Source organism: Nicotiana tabacum, chromosome 14 (assembly GCF_000715075.1).
Source record: "Nicotiana tabacum cultivar K326 chromosome 14, ASM71507v2, whole genome shotgun sequence".
In the NCBI taxonomy this organism is placed as follows: Eukaryota; Viridiplantae; Streptophyta; class Magnoliopsida; order Solanales; family Solanaceae; genus Nicotiana; species Nicotiana tabacum.
This window is the reverse complement of record NC_134093.1, coordinates 64,685,354-64,692,387: the sequence shown is the minus strand read 5'-3', so window position 1 is coordinate 64,692,387 and position 7,034 is coordinate 64,685,354. Positions and strand designations below refer to the sequence as shown.

The 7,034-nt window shown below is 29.5% G+C and overlaps 1 long non-coding RNA gene across 1 annotated transcript; it reads left to right on the top strand.

Annotated features, from left to right (window-relative positions):
• The first annotated feature begins 661 nt into the window (after positions 1–661).
• LOC142168739 (uncharacterized) lies at positions 662–4,129 on the top strand. Its single transcript, XR_012698683.1, has 2 exons — positions 662–900; positions 2,297–4,129. It is a non-coding gene; the product is annotated as an uncharacterized LOC142168739 (long non-coding RNA).
• Positions 4,130–7,034: the final 2,905 nt, after the last annotated feature.

Below are 7,034 nucleotides of genomic sequence, written 5' to 3'. Positions count from 1 at the left end.
TGCCACTTTGCCAAAAAGTGAAGATGAAGGTTCATCAAGCCAAATAAGACGAAGACTACCTAGAACATTAGTACAAGGAGAAGTATTGAGAAAGAAAAATATAATCTCTAAAAAGAAAAAAAAATGAGAAAATCGAAGATATAGTCAAGCAAACAATAGAAAAATTCTTCCAAGAAAGGAAGAAGCAAGACAAATATATGATCAAAAATTTCAGTTCAGAAATATCTCCAAGACAATGCTCGGGAGAAGATGATAATCTAAATTATCAAGATGCTCAAGACCCAAATAATGATTCAGGAATGAGTTTTGACTCAATAGCTTTGCACAATCTTGACACATAGAAGCAGACTCCAATCATAATAACCAGAAAGAAAAATACAAAGAAAAGGTCGAAAAGTAGTAGGGAATCAAAAGAAAGACTCTGGCACAAGCACAATAATAAAGAGACATTTCAATAGAAAAATATCTCATACAGTAATCTAAGGACAATAATGCAAAGACCTATAGTAAACTATGGACAATAATACAAGACATATTCTGAAAACTTCATGTGAACAAAGGAAGAGAAAGATTCTTCAAGCAAAATGAAGTCCGAAAGTGAAGTTCGCAAACGCCTATAAATTGAGCGTTCTATGAAGACAGAAGATACACTACAACAACCATCTGAAGAAGAACATATTCCCTTCCCTTTCACCACCTAAGCCAAAAATTATTCTTTATTTTTCAAATCTTGTAATATAAATCCATTTGTAAAATATTTTCCTATATGTGCTTTAGCAGTTTCTATCTCAAACCTGTAAAATAAATAAAGCTTTATGCTTTAGTGTCCAAGTTTTTAATTTTCAAGTCCAGTAAACTGTTTTGGATTTACCGAAAGGGAAATCTCTCTCATGTATACATGTAAGTTACTGTTTTTATCTAAAAATTATGTTTCTGTTTATTACCTCATTTTATTTATAGCTTTATACTTTTATTCTCATGTATTTAATTTCTCGGTTGCTAGTTTGTAAATAACTAAAATATCACTCTGAGTATATGGTTATCTTTCCATCTTCTTAATAACTATGATGGATTAACCTGTAAATTCCTAGAAGAAACCGGTTAAGTTAAGCCCAACAATTACCAAAAAGGTGTAAAAATGGGTAAATATATTTAACTGTGGCCAGGATGAAGTTAAATAAATAAGTGTTAAGCGAGGGAGAGTACCGAGTAGAATTTTACAATATAAAACTTTAATCACAAATTATATTTTTCATCATAAAATTTTCAACTATCAGTTTGTGGTACTAGAGCGAGAAGGTCTTTGGACCACACCTTTATGAGACAACATAGCTTTACGAAATATATAAAATTTCACAACCTTCTAATACATCTTACTTTAGAAAAAATTTAAAATACAAAACATTTTCGAGCAACACTTGAAGAATATTTGAATAATTTAGAGATAAATTATCAAAGCGAAATAGAAATCGATTCAGATGACAAATTTTTTATGAATTACCTCATTTGGGAAATACAGAATTCTAATAACGACATAACACAAGAAAGAAATTATATAAGATTTATCAAAAGACGGATAAAATATTAGGATAACATATGTTAGAAACAGACTCCTATCAAGAAGTAAAAAATGAATTAAATAGATTATACCCAGAATATATTAGACTGAGTAGAACAAAACAGTAGTCACAGAGGTTTATATATATATATATATATATATATATATATATATATATATATATATATATATATATAAAACATTCGACAGATATTATTTTGGGGATTGCTATTATTTCCCTATTCCCCATCTTAACATGAACTCGGCATTGTGTGTGAAAATATTTTATCACCTATGAAGCATGAAATACGAAACTTGAGGGATGAAGGACTTGTGAATGTATCTCTAAGTCATGGAATAGTAAAAGTCAGGGGCGTACGCAGAATATTTTATATGCGGTGTCGTATTTATATAAATAAAAAAATAGTAAGTATTATTTAATATCATTTTCCAACAAGTTGAAAGCCTTGGCCTGATGGTTTAGTTGAATATTATTGCAAATGGAGGTGTATGTTAGATTTACCTTAGCCTCAAATTTTTAACAAAAATGTTCGCTCAAAAATTTTCAAAAAAAAGATGTCTAAGTCCCGCATCGAGCCTACGACCTTTACAAGCCCAAATATGAGCATGGCCAATTGACCAAGAAATACTCTTTGGCAAAAAACAATGTCATGATTATATATTGCTTCATTTATGCAAAATATTAGTATAAATATTTAATAATTTTTTCTGATGAAGCGGTGTCATCCCCATATGCGTCCGCCCCGGGAAGAGTAGGTTTAGTCAAAGGAGAGACATATGGTCTTTGAAGTAGTTGGTGAATGAGGTATGGCTAAGCACCCTAATTTGATACGATGCTTGATATAATTGCAAAACTAGAGCACAATTATGAGTTCACGTAAACAAATAGCTTTTTTATCAAGCTCTGTATATATATTAAGAAATTCACTAAATATTTATAAATTAAATATTTAATTATAAATTTAATTATTATTATTATATATTAATTTGATATCGTCATAGGAATCCATACCTAACTTTAAATATCTGTTGGACCAAAAAAAACTTTAGAAAATCTGGAAATGAAATAGTGACAGCTATTTACAAAAGTAAAAGTAGATGGAGAGACAAAGAGAAGGTTTATACTTTTCCCCTCATCTTTCCAAGTTTTGGTAATATTTACAGTACTTGTATGCTGCATAACAATAATATGTATTCTTCGTTGGTCCTTAGTTATGATGACATCCTTCGCATGCATATTTACTTCCATTGATATAATATGTGACACCTTGTATTGGTGAAACTGATGTACTACCTCCATCCGTGGCGTACGCACGATTTTTCATAAGCGGCATCATAATTTAAAAAAATGAACAAATAAATAACTTATTATAATGTAAGGTGTGTCATTTTTTATATTTTATCCCTAATATTTTTATTTTTCTTATACATAACTAGTAAAAATATTCGGCGAAGCGGTGTCCGGTGACACCGCATAGGACAAGATGTATACGCCCCTGGCCTCCATCCTATTTTATGTGAGGTACTTTGATTGACCACAAAATTTAAGAAAGATTATTTTTTTTAAAGTTTGTACTCTAAAACAAGCTACAGAAAATTGTGTGACTAAAAAAATCTTATTAAGGATCAAATGAGAAGTTTAAAATTATATTGTTTATAAATATAAAAATATGTCATTTATTTTAGAATCTCAACCAAAGCATATCACATAAATTGAAACATAGAAAACAATTCATAAATGATTGTTTGCTATATTTGGAAATGGTTAAAATCTTAATAAGACTCTAGAAGATAGGTTGCCTATGTATGGACCTTTCCATTGTCAAGATTCACATGTTGTTGCTTTTCTCTGGTTCGTTATTTGTGACTTTGGATGTAGTGTCATTAAATTATTGAGTAAAAGTCTTATTATTTCATTTGAGTCGCCTAAGTGAATAAACAATTTTCACAATTTTCGTCCCCTCTATAGTTCTATTATCTATCTTTTTATCACAAGAGCGAAGCAGACTAATTGATATAACCTTTTCGTGCATAATTAATAATTTATTTAAAGCAAAAGTTGTAGTAGTTTGTCCAATAATGAAGAAGAATGTCGGGCGAACTTTCATGTATTCACAAAGGAACGAATTATTCGTTCAGTAGCTATGCTCCACAGTCCACACAAGGTGAAATTAGATTCTTTGAGAGGAAAAGACTGACAGAAAAACCAAACCCTATACTTGATGCTGTTTTGCCCAGAATATTCGGATTCTCCAAATTGTATGGTCTAGATCTCCCCTTAATAAACATAATGGACCACAATGAGGACTTCAAAGACTTCTTTTTATTATAAACTAGTGACGATGTGCCCGTGCTCAATGTGAAACAACCGAATATTTTGTATACAAGAATGACTGCATGAATAGTTTTTCACCAACTAAAATTACAGTGCCATTAGAGAAGAAAAAAGTAATGTGTATCTTAACCGTCGACAGTATACATTTACTCATTCATGGTCTCTTATGTAACTTTAAGCTAATTGATTAATTTCATACTATATATATTTGGATCCATTCTTTTAGTTGCAAATGTCTAACAAAAAGAGCATTAAATCACATAAATACAGCCTTTCGCTTTGTGGTGAGCTTTGAAAACCTAAGAGTTTTCTTACGGTGCTCTTTGTTTGCTATTCAATTTATGTACAAATGGATTTCCGAGATGTTAATACTTACATGGAGTGCATGAATATTGTATACTTATTTTTTTTATCATTACTGATTGATTAATTATGTGGTCTTTTTGGAGTTCTTTTTTAACATAATATTCAAATAGTAGTTCATCTTTAAAAAATTCTGGGTGTATGTGTGCTTTCTAATTGAAGTTTTCAAAAGCTTACACCTCTTACTTTAGGCTTCCCTTTTAAGGAATCTCTTATTTTGCTTTTTGTTGTATTTTATTTGGAATATAAACTATGATAATATATTACTTCTGTAATATATTACTTTTGTTTAGAATATATTACTTTTGTTAACTGTAAATTTTATTTTCGAAATGTTAAGAAATTTATATCTTAATGCAAGTTCTAATTCTTATAACATTGTAAATGGAGTATTCTACCATTTTCTAAAACTAAATGAAACAAAATAAGTAATGTCTTGTCCGTTCCCACTTTTATTTTTTTTTAGAAAAATCAATCATGAAATTATTTTTTATCTGTAAAATTTTGTTAGAACATTTTAGTAAATAAATTTAGTTAAATATTTCAAAAGGCATCCTTAAACAGTTGGGACTCAGAGGATAGTAATACACAAAGAACACGGAATTTTTGTCCAACATGTCCTCTTCGTCTTCGACTTGATTTTTTTTCTATTTGACAAAAGGTCCTAAAATACTAAAGAATGATATAAACAAATTAATTTTTCTTTTAGAATATTTTTGACGTTCAATTTTGTAATAGTAACTCCATGAGTAATCTAGCATGTGAATTCCTAATTAATAAGGTAACCAATTCAGTTTCTAATGATCCTTCCTCCAATCTTTGGTATTAAATTCTTTTTAGACAATATGTCTAAGTTTGCACAGCGAAGTTGAAATCTTTCTTAGTTAAAAGAAGCATGTAATATCACGGTTAGATTTGTAAATGAAGAATTATTAGCTCTCTATTTCCATGAAAAATCAATCTTAAATATGAATAACAAATAATTCAAACAAAGAAGTGTACGGGAGATGATGCAAATTTAAGTGGGCACGGGCCCAATAACATGTGGTACATGATATTTATTTGATATATACAATTTACCATTGTACTTCAATCATTTATTTGTTTCTAATTACTTTAATTAAAGTATATCTGAAGTTTTAATTTTAAATCTCGTTAACCCACTTAATTTCTGAATTTGGTATAGAATTCCAATTACTTAACTCGAGTTACAACTTAATAATGCCATGTCAGTTCATATTTTAGAGTGCATATTGTAGTGATATTTTCTTAGTTTACGTGGAATCCTTTGGTAAATTTGGTGTATTCCAGAATGTTAAGAGATTTAACTGACTTCGTATATACTCCTATTATTTATTTATTTCACTCAAAAATTAAAAGTTAAATAAAATGTTAAGTCTGCGAGAGTATCTAAATTTTAAGCAATAAACTTAACGTTAATTTGCTAGCCTTCATCAAAGAATCTTAGAAGAGGCAATTTAATTAGTTATTTTAGTATCTTAAATAAGAACTAAATAAGACAGTACTTCTTTCAAATTGACTATACTGAAAAATTATTGAAAAGTTGAAAAAAATTATTTTCAATTACGAAACTCAAATCTGATTGAACTAAGTAATCTAATATATGCAAATATTTTAATTCCATGAAGGTAAATATCCAATTATACATATAAAAAAATTTAAGAACTAAGTGGTGTTAAGAGTGTTATGCGTGCAAAATAATTTTTCAATGGATAGTGCACAAAATTATTCTTAAATGTGATTAGGAAATAAACTGCAAAACATTCAAACTTAGGAATTTTTATTTCAAGAAGATGCATGATTAAGGAAACAATAGGAGTAATTGAGGGACTCTTTCTTCTTGAAGAAAGGCACAGAATTTAATAAATAAAGGTATACAAAGAGATACAGATTGAAAATGGGGAAGTGGGATCCACTTGGGGTCAGTTGATTCTGGCTGTCAGAATAACAAAGTGATCCGATGACGTAAGCACAGGGTCAAATAGGTCGAGACAATCAAAATGTTAGACTTCTGCTACTGTGAAGTTTCTTTTCAACCAATAAGATGCTCCATTCTGATATATTTACAAAGACGTTCTCCTTAGCCAATTTAAAAAAGCTAAGATAAATACGTGACAGCATTTCATCAAACATGACGGAACGACAGCTTTTAAGCATACAGCTTATACAGACATAATCTTCTTCGCTTATATATAAGTATATAGAATGAGGTTATATAAGTAATATCTTCTTGTGTAAAAAGTTTATTGCTAAAAAGCATTATAAATTATTCATTCCATCCGCTTCTATCAGAATCAAGAGGAACACTATCTTTTTTCCTTCAGTGAAACTCATCGTTTAAAGAAAATACGCAAGCAAGGGCGAGAGGAAATACAAAATACATTTTTCGTTAAAGGTAAATGAATACAAGAAGTGATCGTTTGGTACATGAGATAAGAATAATAATCTCGAGATAAAGTTTGAGATTAACTTTATTCCATATTTAATTTAAAATATTAGTTAATTTCGGGATAACTTTCACACCAAAAAAAATAAAATTAATTATCTCATATAAAAGTTCTCATAACTAATCCCAGGAAACCACAGGTACTCTCACCGGCGACTCTTGTCAAGTACGTATTAGAGATTTTGTCATGTACTGATTTTTAGTGGTACTTTGGACATGTGAACATAATACATTTGTGTGCGACATTAATTAGTGGATGTGACTATTTCGTACTCTACTTTTTGGAGGTT